Consider the following 19,970-nt stretch of genomic DNA (forward strand, 5'->3'; position numbering starts at 1 on the left):
TAGTCTCTCTCTCTCTCTCTCTCTCTCTCTCCTCCGGATGTTTCTCTGTTCACGCATATCCGGCCCTCCCTAACCCCCCCCCCGACCCCCCCCCCCCACCCTCACCCCCCCTCCCCCTCCCCCATCACCCCTCCACCCCAACGCAAGCCAAGTAGGATTCGTTTCTTTTATCTGCCAGTTGTTAAAAATAGTATGACTGTCTTCGGATTTATTCTTGCGGTCCTCTCCCAAAGCCTCGGAGCTACGAGTTTTCTCCGCTCGTAGGTTGTTTTAGCGTGAAGTCTTACTAAAGGGCGATGATGTTGGAAAAAAATTGTGAATAATAATAATTTCTTTACTCCATTTATGAGATTATTCATGTCATTTATTCCTGAAAGAAATTGTGGGGCTATACTCTATTTTTTTCCATCTGTCCACCCGCCAATTGTGTTTGGGTATGGTAACACTGCGTCCCGGGCTTTAGATAGTTACGCTATGTGTAAGTTTTAGGTAAATAAAAGGATATCTGGGTGTACATTTGCAACTGAAAAGTGTTTTAATAATTTATTGTATGCGAATTACGCTGTTAATATTCGAAATAGGATATTGTTATTATTGTTGTTGAATGTAAGCTGAATGTAACTATCTAAAGCCCGGGACGCAGTGTTACCATACGCAAACACCACAGGCGGATGGACAGATGGAAAAAAACAGAGTATAGTTCATAAGTTATGAAGTCTTTAAGGGGGGGGTCCTTTTTCGCTTATGTTGAAAAAAAAAAAGTTTTTGAATAATTAAAATAATTTAATTACTCCATTTATGCTTGAGTATAGAGATGATTCACGTCATTTATTCCTGAAAGTTGTGGGACTATTTCATAGAGTTTTTGACGTTACTTGCAAGGTGAAATTCAAGTAGTAATAATAATAATAATCTCATTACTCCATATATGCTTGAATATAGATACTTCACGTCATTTATTCCTGAAAGGTGTCGTAGGAATGATGCCTATTTTGAATTTCACGGAAGCCTTAGATCACAGTAGAATGGGACATCATATAGGATTCGTTTGTACAATAGTTATAGTATATTAGAAGTCTGAAGAGATATTAAATGAAAAGAAAAAATATGATATACTTTTTAAGGCAATGATATTGCCTTCTGTTTCATGAACTTTTCGTAAATAATAATAAATAGTAAAAGACAAATAATTTCCAGTTTCAAGGAATTCTTTTTTACAGAGAAAATTTCAATTGTAAACTTACTGGTCGAGATACAAAGTAACATACATACATACGTATACATACATACATACATTCATACATACATGTGTGTGTGCGTGCGTTTGAGAGTGTCTGTGTACTGTATATATGTTTCCATAAATGTAATTGATAAAATGTTGTGTATGAATTATAAGATTTAATTATATATGTGAATATAAAAAACTGGCTGATTGCAAATTCACATCACGTTTAGTTTAGTGAATTGAGGTCATTCCTTCTAAAGCCTTTTAATAGATTTTAAAAAAATATTTTCCGTTGTAAACTACGAATCATGACAGCCAGTTCTAGTCTGCCCTTGCCGAGATTTGCCTTGATAGTTTTGAATGGAGTTTTTTTTTTCTCCTGTTTTTATGTAAGTTTTATCAGTATGACTTGATTCGCTAATTGAAAGCACTTGTTTTACATCTCATCAATTTGTTATTCTTATGTATATATAATAGATATATATAGATTATATAATATACTAATATATATATTGTATTAATATTACTATATATGATTTATATATATTATATATTATAATATATATATATTGATTTATATATTAATATATTATATACACATAGGATCACATATATATGAAATATATTTATTTATGCAGTTGATTTATCTAGTAATTTACCATAAAACATGTTTATTTATACATTACATATGTATATATTACATAGTAATACTATACATTTAAACTTTCTATCACTTACCAGTTGTTTTTTCTTGTGCAATAATACAATTACTACTAATTTGGGACCTCATTTGAAAACTGGAGATGCTACCAAGGGGAAGATGGTTAGTTAAAAAAATTTTATTAAGAAGCTAAATATACATGTATGATATATACACACATTTGTATAGATATTGTGTGTTGATATATATTATTAATGTTATATATATATTATAATAATAAATATAATTATAGTATTATATAATATAATATAGTAATTAATATAATATAGATAAACTAGATATATATCTTAATAATGTTATTAAATTATAGATCCTATATATATATATTTATATAGCTATAGATTATATAGCTAATAATAATCTATATATATATGATATATCTATAATCTCTATATATTAGAGTATATATCTCTATAATATTATAGGATATAATATATATATATTATATAATAATGTAATAGATTATGTGATATATAGATATATATAGATATATATTATAGAGTTATATATATATATGATATAAGATCTTATATATACTCTATATTATTAGAATAGGATATAGATATATATATATATATATATATAAATCTATATATTCTTATAATAGATATATAGATTATTAGATATATAGATATATTATAATATAGAAAATAAATATTAGATATATATATATATTATATATATATATATATATAGATATACATAAACAATTTGAGATATGTGTGGAAGGTGCCCTGACGGAGATCTAAGAAGTGCACCATAGTAAGATATCGAAGAAGGGCGAGACTCTTGACTTTGGGTGGAGTGGGGAAAGTGCGCTACCCCGGACTTCGGGAATGGTTGTTGACTGCTTCTTGGGAGTAAGTTGAAGGGGAAAGTTCCAGGGAGTTATGGGTTTATTTATACGAAAGGGGAAAATGGGAAATAAGTTTACACGGACCCGTCAACTATACGCAGGATTCATCGAAGGTGTATGATAGGGTTCCAATTTAGGTAAAATATAGAAAATAGAGAAGATATAGAATAGAATTACAATTTACTGGAGGACCGTACTAGTGGGGGGGTTCGTACCGTTAGTGCCACCATCCATGCGGTGCACTGTAGGCATTGTTTAAAGTTCTTTTGCAGCGTGCCTTCGATCCCCTAAGCTACAGGCGGGGGGGGGTACCCCTTTCGTTCCTTTGTCTGTTACCTCCTTTTCATATTCCTTTCTTCATTTCATTTGACTTTCCAACCCTTCCCCTAACAATTGCTTTCATAGTGCAAACTGCGTTGAGGTTTTGTTCCTCCTGTTACGCCTTTTCAAACCTTTTGTAATGTCAAAATTTCAGGTTTTAGCGCTGAACTGACCTCATAGGTCCCAGTGTGCTTGGCTTCAAATTCTGCTGATAGGAGAAGGTTGGGGAAAGTCCAGCTGGAAAGATAGACTATGAAACAGAGGTAACAGTAAAAGAAAATGAGGGACAGGTTGCAGAAAGCTTCGGGGCCTAGGGAATAGACGCTTCCTTAACTAATGCCTAACAGGTGCACCGGCGGGTGTGTATGGTGCCACAGGCAGGTACTACCACTTGAAAAAATAGCAGGGTTGTAAGTGGTGATATGGAAAAAGCAAGTGTAGATAAATGGCTAGGAAGAGAGAGAGAGAGAGGCGTTAACTAGAAAAATATGACAAATTTGATATTTATTTAATGTAGAGGGTATTGAGCATACTCGGTACAAACAAAGGCCAGTAATTAGAAAGGTGGGTTATTTGGAGGTTTTGATTTTGGTAGGTGTTGAAAGTGTCAAGTTTGCAGGGATTGAATGGGACCGTGGACAAGGCTTGGATAAGGTCGTATTGAGATAATGACGAGGTGTTGTCTATACTCTGTTTTTTCCGTTTTCCATTCTGTCCATCCGCCTCCTGTGGATGTTTTCGCATGGCAAACACTGTCCGGTCCCGAGCCTTAAATAGTTTACGCTTTTGTGTAAGTTTTAGGTAAATAAAAGGGATATCTGGGTGTAACCAATTTGCAGCTGGAAATGTTTTAATAATTTAACAGTATGCAAATTTACACCACGTTAATATTCGAAAATAAAGATAGTTATTTAAAGCCCCTGGACGCAGTGTTACCATGCGCAAACACCAAACAGGGGGATGGACAGATGGAAAAAAAACAAGGAGTATATTAAGAATGAGTGGGTCTCAAGGTTTCTTTTTTGTTTTTTGTTTTTTTAGTGATGGCCAACCCTAAACATAATGTCAACCATTACCGTGATCCTCCTCTCCCCCCATCTCTCCTGCTCTCTCTCTCCTCCTCTCAAACTAATGGAGGAAAAAGATTATCAACTTGGTGAATAAGTTATGGCATAACTATTAATGGTTCTCACACTCAATAACAAACATATATAATGGTATCCTGCACCACACCACACACCACACCACACACAACACACTATATATAGATATTATATATATATATATAAATTATAATATAAACATAACATAATAATTAATTAAATAAATAAAATATAAAAACGGTCGTTTCCCATAGAAACGGTTTCTGTTTACTACCGGATTGTAATGATAAAAAAAGTTTGCAGAAGTTCATTCATAAATTGTTAGTAGTGTTCTAATCTAATATACTAATATTACATTAAATATACTATTATTATATATATATATAGATCTAATATGTGTGTGTGTGTGTGGTTGGGTGTGTGGTGTGTGTGTGTGTGTGGGTGTGTGTGTGTGTGTGTGTGTATGTGTGTGTATCCTCCCAAATGAATTTATGAGACAATTTAGCCAAGACGGACGCAAATTCTCATGAAAACAATCTTCCGGGCCCGCCATAGGCACTGGTGCTGGGGCACCCAAGGTCTGCGTAGGATGGTGTGGGAGAGACATTTGCAACGTCAGGTCCGTAATCAAACATCTAGGCGGCTCAACATTTGCAAGCAAAGATGGAAAGTGCATGGTGCAGTAGTTGTTTATTTGTTTGTAACGAGCATGGCTTGGTTGAGCGTTTCATGAAAATAATAGTGGCAGATTTTGACGGCCGGGGGTTGGAATGAAAAATAATACCAGCGACTTGAAAATGATAATAAATAATAATAATAATAAAATAAATAATCAATAATAATAATAATAATAAACAGAAACACCGCTACATCGTAAGAAAAGTGGATGGGCCCTCCTAAGGAGGGCAGGATGCAAACCCGGAAACGCCTCCCACCCACTATAAGTCACCACCCAGTCGAAATTGGAGGCCCCCCACTCACCCATCCCCACCGCCAAAAAAATAAGAAAAAATTAATTTTTAAATTTTTTAGAAATTGCCCAACATTCATATTGGGGCCAGTTACTCAGAAAAACATCGCTGAGCACCGAAGGCGGATTCTAAGAAAAATTAAAAAGTTTAAAAAACTATATGGAAATCAACTCGCTAATTCTGCCAATTCTTTTTAACGGTGTATTTGCCTGAAAGAGGGGTTCCATTTACCGAAAATAATAATAATAATGGATAAAATAAAAAAAAACGTTCATAGTTAGCACGGAGTCTTCAAATGGAAGAAACAAATCCACAAGTTATGTAAAAATATAATGTACATTTACATAAACAGGGGATTTGTTTCCTCAAATAATAATAATAATAATAATAATAATAATAATAATAATAATAATAATAATGGTTTGTACGAATTCTTCACCGTAATTTTCACCCTACAAATGTGACTAATCCGTGAAGGTCCCAGCTCACACATGACAGGAGACCCGCACCAAGTATCTGATAAGAACAGTAAGAAGTGTAATCTACACACACACACACACACACACAACGAAACCTTTTCCACTTGTTTCCCTTTGTTAACCGTGCCCCCCTCCCCCGCAACCCCTCCCTGGGCAAAGGTTGGGTCCTGGGTTTATTCTGTTGTGGGGAGGGTTTGAGGGTTGAGGGTCATTCCGGTGTGACCATGCCAGCTCTGCTGCTGAATGAGGGGGTCTGAGCTGAGCGCAGCTGTGTGTACACTGATAAAAGTCCTTGCGTAAATACGCAGGTTTAATGGTCCTTCCAGTGTCAGTGATATGTTGGCTTATTTTGTTGTTGTGGTGGTGGTTGGGCACCGCTAATTATGGACCTGCTTGTTTTCATTTTTCTCCTTCTTTCTTCTTTCTTCTTCTGTCTTGGACTTCATTTCCAAATTGAATTCCACTTCGAAAAGTTATGGTCGTTTAAAATATGAAACTGCTTTTGATAATATTTCTCGTCTCAATACAGTATTTGCTTATCTGCAGGCCATATATCGTCTTTCCCAAGCAGTTGTCGAGAATAGAATATAGAGTTTAGCTCAGTGGCCAAGCGCTGGGAACTATGAGGTCATTCTGAGCTGAAAGGGGAATTGAGGGTTCAAAGGCTTCGAAAGGCGTAACAGGAGGAAAACCTCAGAGCAGATGCACTGCGAAACCAATGTAAGAAGAGGATGGAAAGTCAGATGGAAGAAAGAGAATATGAAGGGAAGTACAGTAAAAGGGAACGAAAGTGTGTGCAGATTTTTCTTTCACATGACTATTTTATTTCTTATGAATATTCAAGTAGCGGTGTAGTACAGCTTTACCAACGAATTCCATTAAACTGGCCTCTCTCTCTCTCTCTCTCTCTCTCTCTTAGGGGTTTTCATTTTGGGCACACAAAAAAAACACCAATGAAAATGTATGATATATGCAGACCAAGCAATTGGCAAATATACGGATTAAAAAAAATAATAATAGAAATAAAAACATTCCAAGAAATAAGCTGCTCGTCATGAATTTTGGGGAACGGGGTGGAGGTCGGCTTAGCAGTGTCACGTATGTTGTTGTTACGAACATGTATCTTATAAAAAAAGAAAAAAGTTGCGGAAATGCATATAAAATATTATGGTTTAGGCATTTGAGGATCTATTTGTATACGTAAATTGCGCATTTTTTTTTAAATTACTGTTTTTCTGTATAAGTGTGACTATGTTGTTGAGTCACATATATTCATGAGTATAATAATTTTATAGTTTACAATACGATAATTGCTTGAATCTTACAAAAATAATTTTTTTTTCATTATTATAGATTTATTGACACAGTAATTTATACACCAAAATGGGGTGTACGACCATGCAAATAAACCCACCCAAAAGTAATACATACTATTCAATTATTACATTAACATTATTTGGTCTGTTATTAAATACAAATTTGGGTCCATTAAAAGTGGGGGTAATTCTAAGCCCTCATTCCGCGGTAAAAGTAGAATATGGCAGTAGGACGTTTTGTTCCTACCATTATTTTACTTGGACCTGAACCAAAGAATTTGAAAGTAATATTTATTCGAACGACTGTAATTAATCCCCCAAGGGGCCCCATAGCAGTACTAAACCGCGGGCAAAATACATTGGACGGCCCCAATCCCTAGTGTATGTTGTATCCGCGGTTACTTTTGTCAGTAAGTCAAATAAGGTAGGAAAACATCAACTGCCATAGTCTACTTTACCGCGGAATGAGGGCCTTGGAATTACCCCAACTTTTACTGGACCAAATTTGTATTTAATAACAGAAAATATGTAATGTATATTGAATAGTATGTATTATAGTATGTATTACTTTTGGGTGGGTTTGTGGGTTCGTTTTGTATGGTGTACGTAACCCCATTTTGGAGTTCGTATAAAAATTACTGGTGTCAATAAAACATCTATTAAACTAATGAAAAATAAATTATTTTTGAATTAGAATGACCAAAGTTGGTTAGCTTTTGAACTGTTCCAGGACAAGACGCCATAATCTTACAACAAAACGTTGACAGGTGTTTGATAGGGTATCATTCCCCGTAGGATGGGGGTTAGTGTCGTCAGTGCTCCTCACGCGGTGCACTTTAGGCATGACCCAAGGTCCTTTGCAAAGTCCCTTCCTGAAGTCCCTAGTTGCTGCTGCAGCCCCTTTCAGTCCTTTTACTGTACCGCCTTTCATATTCTCTTTCTTCCATCTTACTTTCTTTCCACCGTCTCGCTGTTTGTTTGAGATTAAGCTCTTGCTCCTAGAGCAGCCCGTAGATTACTTTCTTTCCACCGTCTCTGAACATTGTTTCCTAGTGCAGCTGCTTCTTTCCATTTCCCCTTTCAGCCCTAAGTGACGTCATAGGAACCTGCCCTTGGCCCTTGGGGTTAATTCAGGATTCAATTCCATAGCACGTCATTCAATTTTTTTCATTTTAACAGTTGAACCATCTTTCAAGTAGTATTCAGTTCGATAGCGTGTCATTCAATTTTTTCATCTTAACAGTTGAACCATCTTTCAAATAGTATTCAATTCCATTGCAGGTCATTCAATTTTGTCATCTTACAGCTGAAGCACCTTTTCAAATAGTATTCAATTCCATAGCATTAAATTTTTTCATCTTAATCTTACAGCTGAACCACCTATCAAATAGTTTCATGGATTTGAAGTATCGTCTTGTTTGGTTCTTTCAACTGTCGTAGCCTATCGTTTGCACCTAAATAATTAGTTGTCCTCCCCAAGGTTCGTTGGAGGACGAAACAGTTGGGCTAAGCTAATTCAACTCTTATCGTTTCAACCCCTAGACTTTCCTGGAGTTCGATTCTCGGCCCAATTCCATAGGAGAGTGAGATGGTGTATTTCTGGGTGATAGCAAGTTCACTCTCGACGTGGTTCGGAAGTAGTCACGTAAAAGCTGGTGGTCCCGTTGACTGAATAACCGACTGGTTCCAACGCAAAGTAAAAACACCATAACAAAACAAAAAAGAATTCGAGCTACTTTCGGGAATATTACCTAAGGGGAATTATAAGTGACGAATGGTTAGGTATCCAAGTGACAAGTGATTCGAGCACTCTCGACATGTTCGAACTAACGATGGTTTTGAACGTCGACTGAAAGCCGTTGGTTCGTACTGTCAAAGAGTTCGAATCACTTAGGTACCATACCATTTATCGGGTATAATAAAACTACCGGTGGTTATTACCGATTGGGAGCGCGAATTGGGGTTATTAAACGACATTTGGGATTGGTATTATATATCATTATATAATATATATATAATATATATATATTATAATATAATATTACCACACACACTATGGAAATCACAAAAGTAAGCACGTGATTTTATTTACCAGCAGAAGCCACAGGGAAAATTTTTTTTAAAAAAAGAAAAGACCGAATGCCAAGTACCTTCGTGTATTTAACAACATCTTCGGGGCACAAAGATGTGTTAAATACACGAAGTACTTGGCACTGTCTTTTCTTTTTAAAAATTTTCCCTGGTGGCTTCTGCTGGCAAAATAAATATATATATATTATAATATATATATATATATATATTTATAATATATATATATGGTGGCTGTGTGTGTTGTTTGTGTCGTGGTTGGTGTGGTGTGGGTGTGGGTGTGGTGTGTGTGATGTGTGTGGGTGTGTAAAAACCATACACTGCAATCATCGCAATCCTGGCAAATTGAGTCATGGTGTCACGGTTGCGCATGAGTAAATTATTTGGAACTCCCACATTCCCCCGCGCACAGGACGTTCCTACCTTCGGAGTCCTTCGGAGGAAATCACCTTCCCTCTAACGACCAAGCAAAGTCATCCATCCCCCTCCCTGGCCATGCAGCGTCACCCAAAAGAAAGCCAAACGCTGGTTTTTTTTTTTACCCTTGTGAGTTGTTATGCATCCGAGGGAGGACACGTTCCCATTAACGAATTCTAAATACAAATGGTTTCCTATAATTGTGTCGAACATCGTTGACCTTGGTATATGTGAAATTAGAGATTTCGCGAAATCTCTAGGGGAATGCCGTTAAACATGACCAATTTCAGCTTAGTTTATATTTGAGCACCCAGGGGGACAAATAATTTACTAAACACCGGTGACAACTGATTCATCTACTACCTATAAGCCCACCTTAGGGGAGGGTTCTAAAACTAAACACTGCGAAACTGTGTAGATGAATGACTGCGTCACCCTTGTGTAGTAGAATTACTAGCCCTCTGGGATTAAATGTTCCTGAGCGAATTGGTCATTTCACATATGCCCTATAGGAATTTCGTGAAATCCCTAATTTCACATATGCCCTAAGGAATTTCGGGAAGTGAAACCCCACTTTTTAATTTGAAAAAATTCAACATATTACCATGGGGAATTTGCGGGTGAAATCCCTAACTTTACATATGACCTACAGGAAATTTTCGGCCCGAAACATCCCTAATTTCACATATGCCCTACAGGAATTTCGTGAAAAACCCTAATTTCACATATGCCCATACAGGAATTTCGTGAAAATCCGCTTAACTTCACCATAAATTTGTTTTTTTTTGCCCCTACCAGGAATTTTCCGTGATACCACTAACAATTTCCACATATACCCAGTAGGAATTTCGGAGGTCATTGAATTTCAAAACATATTTACAGAGCGACATTTTATCTATATAATAATTATATATATATATATATATATATATATTGTATGTATATATATATAATTATTATATATTATTATATATATACCTTATACTATATATATATATTGATATCTTAATATATATTATATTATATATATATATAAATAATATATTATTATTTATAATATATATATATGCAATTCCAATGGCGTGATTCATATACGAAATGGGTTTGTTCCATACATTTCCTTGGGCTACTGGTAGGCAAACTCTCCAACTCCTGATTTCTGTAATTTGGGTACAGCGCTTGTCTTGTTGGGCGTTATTTCTTTCTTGTTGCGATCCCGTCCCCCCCTACTACTGTTGCATGTTTCTTAATTTCAATTGTAATTACCGTGTGGATTGTCCTTTCTAACAAGATGTGGTTTTCTTGTACATAACATTACGTACCATCCAAATACAAATATTAACATAAACCACATATCTTATGGATTAACTATTTGCAAATAATGTAATATTATAATATATATATATATTATATATCTTATATATATCTATATATATATATTTCTATCTATTATCTATATATATATAATATATATATATATAATAGAATATATTATATATACTTATATATATCTATATTATATTTATATATATACTAATATCTATATATCTATATAATTATATATTATATATATAGATAATATATATATAATTAGTATATATATATATATTATATTTAATATATATATATATATACGTATTAACTATGTGTCCAAAACCAAAGTAGGCGTTCCTTCCGAATTCCGGGCAAGCGTTTAAAAGATTATATAATTAATACATGAATCTTTTCGGGAGTGTAAGGCTTTTATCTGAGGTCAAATGATTTGTCGATAGTTTTATTATAATACGTGTGTGTATGCATGCAATTTAGATATACATTACACCAAAATAAAAATAGAGGGTTATAGATAAATAACACTTGTATTGTATTTGAAAGCATGTCCACGGCCATCCTGTACTTCAAATATAAGGCAATTCATTTGTAAATATTTGGTAAGTAAGAATTGCTGTGCAGTAATTAAATGGCCAGCCCTATGAGAGCTGATCAGTGTTCAGCCCACAGCGGTCTAGTTTTAAAACTATTGTAATAATAATAATAATAATAATAATAATAATAATAATAATGGTGAGTACTAAACTGGCGTACCACCTCATCTAAGCAAAACTTTATTAACCCAGACAAAATTACATAGCCATGTTTTTAGGAAAAATTAAAAAAAACATCGTGCGCTCAGGAAAACATAACAACAAAACTATTCAATTGCAATAAATTAAATCATAAATAACTGAAATTCGAATTTTTTATCCACTATATGGACCGCTTGCGAAATGTAACGTCATTGTGTATTATTGTAATGTGAACTGAAAACCTAAAAAATGCGGGTAAAAAAGCATCTTCAATAAATGTAAATGTCACCAACAAGGAAAATGTCACCTTCCGGAATCATTCCTAAAGTATGTAGAAACTCCATTACCCCGCAATCTGCAGGTAACCCTAATTATTACCCCTAGTAATTTCCCTAACGTAATGAATTCAACAAAAGCACACATTCCCTTTAGCGTAAAACTGACAACTAACATTTTCAGTGCGGGAATTTGAGGGGTAACTTATGCAAAGAGCTTACGTAATTAGTAAAAACAATCGCAAATCTTAAAGGTACTTGGTCAGTACCGTAATAAACAGGTTTGGTCATCTGGAGAATGAAAATGACACGATGCCCTCGCACACTAACTGCAACTGTTCTTTCAAGGGTCATTCATATAATGGCACTCGCTAACTGCCGTCTGCTTCTTGATCAGTTGGGAACCCTGGCACACCGCCAGTTATCGTTTAACATTAGATACAGAAATCAACGAACACGTAATATAGTCGATACTCACTTTTTTATCAGGTGGTCGCCGTCCAGCGCTATCTACGACGATACGGAGCTTAGAGCCTCACTTTTTTCTGACAGGCGATGACATTTGCGACGTCGCAAACCGAAACCGATTCTTCTGGCTTGAAAAATATTGTATATAAACGTCGAGGCACTATCGACGTCGACGCCGAAGAAGCCTCGTTGTTGTATATAGTACTGTGTACACACCAGTAGACAGGACGTTCTCTAGATATCCTTTCTGAGCTGGTGCCAGCTCGCGTCTGAGTATGTCTGTCTGTTACAGCCAAGCGCTGTTTCCTGAGAAGTCCCCAACAGCCTGGTGTTGTTTACATGAGCCGTTGGTACTTTTGGGTTTCTCTCTTCATAGCAGGCTGGAGCGGAAAGCCTGGAGGAGTAGTAGACTCCGTGGGAGAGAGAGAGAGAGAGAGAGAGAGAGTAGTTCGAAATCAAAGCCTGCGTGATTGGTGGTTGGACACGTGCTCTCACCAGGCCACCCGTTCAGCCAATGAGCAATGAGAGGCGCCCCTGCCTTCCTACCCGCCCCCCCTACCCCCCCTTTTCCCCCCCTAAAAGCCGTCACTGACACCTGTTCTCTCGCGGCTGTGTGGCCCCCCCACCCCCCTTCAATTCTCCCCTCCCCCATAACCCACTCCTCCCTTCCCGCAAAACATGCCCTGGGCTGACCATGGGTACTAGTCATCTCTCATTTTGGCATTCTGTTTTCCCTTTTCGTCATCATACCCAGCCGCCGAGCTGTTCTGTATCGATAATAAGTTAATGTTAATATTCTTCCTTACCTTCTTCAGGATTCTAACACTTATTCTGGAGCATTTTTATTGGTATTACATACTTCCACCGCCATTGGCACTGTAGACACCCTTGGCGTCTTCAATAACTGTTCAGGCGAACCAAGGATGCAAAAATAATAATCAGCTTTATAGTTTTACGTAATTTTTTTTATAGACAATTCTGCCTGTTTTTCTCTTCTGTCAGAGAAATTTTTGTCTTGTTGACGGAGTCATTATTATTATTATTATTAGTATTATTATTATATTATTATTAGTTTATTATTATTATTATTATTATTATTATTATTAGCCGATATCCCCTCAGTATTATTATGCCAGCGTCAACGGTAAATGCTAGTTATGAAGAGGTCAACACGAATGAAAGATTACAAGCTAGGATGTTGCACCGTAATTTTGCAATGTATCACAAATTTTTTTAATAGTACGTATACATTCTTTATTTATACAATTTTGAAGTATAGATGGAATGGCTAATTGAATGTTCAGGACTGATATAGACTCGTTGACTTGTAATCAATCCAGAATCCTGGATTCTGGAATATCCGTAGCAGAAGCTCAAGACACAGTTGGCAGATGCTGTTTCGTCTGATTTATGTGTCTAATCTTCCACGGCAGATACGGCGCTAGAAACAGTCGAGTTTTGACAAAACTGAAGGAAGACACAATGTCACAGATACGTTACCATATGCAAGCCAGAGTAAATCCAGAATTGTGTTTTGTGGAAAAATATAACGGAAAATAATACCGGTGCTCTATGTAAATAAGTAATAAAAAAATTATTTTATCTGATCAATTTTGGCGTCCAACCAAAGAGAAACACTTGCAGATATATATATATATATATATATATTATATATATATATATATATATATATTATATATATATATATAGATATATATATACTATATACATGTATAATAAGAGAGTATGTTAATGAATAAAGAAATTGTGACTTATTACGTTTGCCTTTTCAAATGGCTTCATGAATGTACACTTTGGGAAAGTTGCGTCTTGTGTTTCACCAAAAAAATAAATAAATAGATAAAAATGTTTGGTGCAATTAACGAGAGCTGGGTGGAACTTATAAAAGGCGAATGTCAGATAACAGCAGAAATTAATATACCCACTCAGATGCAGCTGGGTACAGGCACCACCAGTTTATCAGAATTCTTTTTGTATTATGCAGTGTTCACAATGAGTTATATACGTTCTTGTTTGCTGTATGTCTGAGCTATGAACGTCTAGAGAGCAGAGTGACACCCCCCCCCCCCCCCCCCCCAACAAGGAAAAAACAAAATAGAAATATTAATAAAGAGAGAATAAGGTCTAGATACGTATAGGATCTATGGACCAATGAGTCAGACATCTCATATTGACCAAAGAACTTTACAAGCCGCCGTGAAGTCCCACGGAGTAAGTATTCCAGAGATTTCCCTCGGCGGAGGTCTTTGAAATTCAGACGTCCTTATCTCGTGGGAATTATGCCCCGCGTGAGGGCAATTCTCGGGAATTTATCGGGATTATAGGAAGGTTTTTGAAGTGTCAAAGGAAACATGGGATTCGTTCATACAATTTAGTTTTCATTTATTTTCAGTTGAATTTGTTACGTAATAGAAATGACATTGATAAACCTACGTTAGCTGTAGTTGACGTACGGTAGGGAACAAAACGTAGGCCGTTTAGATACGAATACCCTTTATTCCCAAGGGATTACCCGACGGGTCGCCAGGATCAAGTGAAATTCTGATTGAGTCCACAGGTGCTGGACTCGTCGTCAGGTTTCCCGATAGACGGAGGGATTTATTCAGCAACTGATACCAAACACGGAATTCTGACTTTAGTTAGTAGGCTCGATTATCAGAATTTCGTTTCGCCAACTGACGACAGATTTCTTGGCCTTCCATTCACCTATGGTAGGAGTTTTACGCTATGTCCTTGGATGTGTTATTTCAGTGCCTTTTTCTCCATTCACAATTGGTATGAGTTGTACATTATTTCCAAAAAATTTTGTGTACCTCTCTCTCTCTCTCTCTCTCTCTCTCTCTCTCTCTCTCTCTCTCTCTCTCTCTCTTTTAAGGAAAACGAGGAGTTCAATCTGACGGAAATGTGAATCAGTTAGTAGACAAGACCTAGTGATTTCATAATTTTTTTTTTTTTATCGAAATCTCTGAAAATAGGCAGATTATATTTTCCATTTCCCTTCCAGCGCCGAATGACCTCGTAGGTCCCAGCTTAGCATGGCCTTTGGCCTAAATTCCATATTCTGTCCGGCACACAACTGAGGAATCGTGAACAAAGCAGTTTTGAAAACGATCAGAAAGAAGTGACAAACGGAAGCTGCTGCCTTGACATTTCTTTGTGAAAATATCATGTTCTTAATATTCTTTATGATGAATATCCTTTTGTTAATATTCTTTCTTGAATGTCATGTTCTTAATATTCTTTATGATGAATATCCTTTTGTTAATATTCTTTCTTGAATGTCATATTCTTAATATTCTTTATGATGAATATCCTTTTGTTAATATTTTTTCTTGAATGTCAGGTCTTAATATTCTTTATTGATGGAATATCCTTTTGTTAATATTCTTTCTTGAATGCATGTTCTTAATCTTTATGAATATCCTTTTGTTAATATTCTTTCTTAATGTCATGTTCTTAATATTCTTTATGAATATTCTTTTGTTAATATTCTTTCTTAATGTCATGTTTTTAATATTCTTTATGAATATCCTTTTGTTAATATTCTTTCTTAATGTCATGTTTTTAATATTCTTTATGAATATCCTTTTGTTAATATTCTTTCTTAATATTCTTTCTAAATATCCTTTTGTTAATATTATTTCTGAATGTCGTTTTCTTAATATTCTTCCTGAATATCATATACTTCATATTTTCCTGAATATACTCTTAATATTCTTTCTTAATGTCATATTCTTAGTATTCTTTATAAGTATATGCTTAATATTTTTTCTGAATATATTCTCAGTATTCTTTCTGTATATCATATTCTTAATGTTACTTATGTATATCATATTATTTTCCCTAAAAACATATCATATTCTCAATATTCCTTATAAATATCATATTCTTAATATTCTTTATGAATATCATATTCTTAATATTTCCTCCATTTAGTTCAGATAAGTTAAGTAGTTAATGTCTCTTAAGTATTTCTCAAGCTCATTTTATGGACTATTTGCTTCTTGACGAGGCTGTTTTGTTGTTCTACATTTTATTTTATGTTTTGCTTTTTTTTTATTTTATGTTTTTTTTTTTTTTTTTTTGTCATTGTATCGTTTTTATGTTTACCTTTGATATTTCGAAGAAGTTTTTCATTTTTTTTTATATTGTACCCTGATGAGGTGAATCAAGAATACTGTCTATATATAAAATCTCGAGCCCCACAATTTCATAATTTGTGAATAATTATACATTTCCGTGACTCGAAATAAAAATGACGAGAGAGAGAGAGAGAGAGAGAGAGAGAGAGAGAGAGAGAGAGAGAGAGAGAACATGGAAGGAGTCTGGAAACGCCCGCACGAGGAGAAGGAGAAACCTGTGAATAATTTGGTGCGAAAAGAGATGCTGGATGATTCGTGGAATCTTCTCCTGATGGAAAATAAGAATGTGTCAGAAGGAGCATCCAATATGGCGCCGATAACATCTGGGCTACATTCTAGTATGACTGAAGTATATTCAAGTACTCGTTAATAACCACCTCTGATAAACCTGAGAGAGAGAGAGAGAGAGAGAGAGAGAGAGAGAGAGAGAGTGAGTCCGGAATGACTTACAGGAACAGAATGGGAAGGGACAACTATCCTTTATAATGAATCACTGGATTCCAGGTACTGACTCTTCCAGAACTTGTGTTCCAGGCAACAACGGGTTCATTTTCTATTTTAACGTCTTTCTTAGCCAAACCAAGTGGTTTTAGTTTTCTTTAAAAGAAAACTATTGTACCCACTTTGTCTGTCCGACCTCAGGCCTTATAAACTACTGAGGCTAGAGGGCTGCAAATTGGTAAGTGATCGTCCACCCTCCAATCATCAAATTTATCAAATTTCTATCCTCTAGCCTCAGTATTTTTTTTATTTATTTAAGGGTAAATTTAGACATAATCATGCTTCTGGCAACTTCATAGGACAGGCTACTACCGGGCCGTGGTTAAAGTTTCACGGGCCGCAGCTCATACAGACAGGAGAAAGAAACTTCGGTGCATTTTTTTTATAGTTGTTATCGATTGCTCAAACTCAGGAGGAAATCGCTCTGAGCGTTTCGCTTTCATCAGGACAAGTTTAGCTTTTGTTTTGTATAATGTTGCTTAACTTTCTCCTCGAGTTCGTTCATATTTGAATCAGATTTGCTTTCTCATTTATAACCTTCCTAAATTAAGCGCCATTATTTAAACATAATTGATTGGACACGAAATTTCTTCCTTTGCTCGTTCAAGTTTTACGTCGTATGAACAGGCAACAACGGAGTTTCACACTAGTCAGCAGAAAACATAATTGGATACGGTTTTTAATATATATATTATGTGTATATATATATATATATATATATATATTATAATAATATATATATATATATCTGGATAAATTCGATGGATTTCATATCGTATACAAAGATTCTTTAAAAAAATGCAGTTTCCCGTAGAGGGGTACTTACTGCCCCCAGTCCATCTCACGCGGTGCACTGCAGGCATTACTCAAGGGTCTTTGCAGCGTCCCTTCGGCCACTACCTGCAACCTCTATATCATTCATTTTACTGCACCTCCGTTCGTTCTTTTTTTTTCTATCTGACTTTCCACCCTCTCTAACAATTGTTTCCTAGTGCAACTGCTTTGAGGTTTTCCTCCTGTTATAACTTTGCAAACTTTTTTACTGACTTTCACTTTCAGCGCTGAATGACCTCGTAGGTCCCACCATCGCCTGACCTTGGCCCTTGGCTTTCATTCTATAATCTATTCTAAAAATAAGAATCCTCTTTGCTCTTGTTTGTCGTAGAAGTCAACCAGTGCTTCTCATCCCTTCATTCGCAAGTTTTTTTTTTTTTTTTATTTTTTCATTATAGAAAACATACAACATTTTACAATTTTAATAGAATTTCATTCAGTTTTATCCGATGAGAGTATTATTGTCTTTCGTAAGCGAGACATTATAAGCGACATTGAAAATTTATGAGTGGAAATATACAATATTTTACATTTTTAACAGAATTCCATCCAGAATTTTATCCGGTGAAAGTATTGTTGTAAAAGCATTTTTGTGGGTCGATGATGTCACGAGAATTCGAACGGGAAACGTCACCTTTCCACAGGATATTTGATATCATATCCTCTGTAGTTGCTATCTCCCTACTCCTCCTGGCGGTGTCGAATAACAGTGTAGATATTCTCGGAATATTAACGACTGCTGCCGGCGCACAGTTTCTTTAGTGAATAAGATATAAGTCAGCATCTCGAAATTTCATACTAGATTTCCACTCGGCTTCCCACTGTATACTCATCCATTTTTCTTATGATGCCCACAGGTATCCTATACTTTTGATTAAACACAACTCAAGCCTACTTATTAGAAAAACTGTTCTCTTTTTATTTGTCTATTTGAGAACTGTGAAGATCATTAACTTGAAGGATTGGAGGCCATCGTGGGTTATATTCGACAATAACTTTGAGGAAAAATTACGAACATCGCCGTTTGGTTTTTTCCTTCTCGTCATCGGAATACGCTCCTCTCTCTCTCTCTCTCTCTCTCTATACGCACGCACAAACACAGGAGCTAGCTTCAAAAAACAGGTGAAACGTAAATAATTATAATCGAGTTCCAATACTTTTTGTAATCTCGTATCGTCTAGTAAGGATGACAATACTATTAACTTTTTTATTAATATATTATTTGATTTATTAATTACTTTCTTCTTCTTCTTCTTCTTCTTCTTCATCGTTTCCTGCTCATGTGTCCCATTTTGTTTGAACATTCAAAGCACTTGAAGTTCTTAAAGGTCTATCCAGGAGAAGATTATTATTATTATTATTATTAATTATTATTATTATTATTATTATTTATTTTATTATTATTATTATTCAGAAAATGAACACTATTCATTTGGAACAAGAAGCCCACCAAAGGGGCCACTGACTTGAAATTCTTGAAGCTTCCAAAGAATATTAAGGTGTTCATTACGAAGTACGAGAAGGTGAACGAAAATAGAGAGAGAAGAGATCTCACACATTAAAAAAAAAAAAAAAAGTAAATTGGTAAATTAATAAATAGATATAAATGTATGAAAATGCAAGAGGAATAACATGAGGGTAACGATACATTGCGTCTTCGTTTGAACTTCTGAAGAAGAAGAAGAAGTTCCAGTATAAGCGAGGTTGTTCCAGAGTCCAGTTTTGTGAGAAGGAATAAGGGACCTCTGGAACTGAGAAGTTCGACAGCGAGGCTAAAAACATTTATGCCATATTGGTGCTTCTGCTGTTCAGCCAACGAGTCTCCCCAGGACAGGAAAAGGTGACCAGATATCGACTGCGAATGTGAAGATCTCTCATTTGACCAGTAACGACTACTCGTCGAAAGCTGTGTTTCATTTCATTACTAACATGGAATCTGCAGTGATAACGACAAGGAAGTGAATGAATCATTTTTGCACTGTAGTTATCTCTTCAGTTACTAGCTCTTGTGAAAAGGCATATTTTTCAATTATATTTATATATAGATTATACTATAATATAATATATACAATAATATATATATATATATATATATATATATATATATAATAAAATCACATAAACCGTGACTTGTTTCTTTATATTCACAAACATTAACGTACAAAT

The sequence above is a fragment of the Macrobrachium nipponense genome, chromosome 36, assembly GCF_015104395.2.
Source record: "Macrobrachium nipponense isolate FS-2020 chromosome 36, ASM1510439v2, whole genome shotgun sequence".
Classification (NCBI taxonomy): domain Eukaryota; kingdom Metazoa; phylum Arthropoda; class Malacostraca; order Decapoda; family Palaemonidae; genus Macrobrachium; species Macrobrachium nipponense.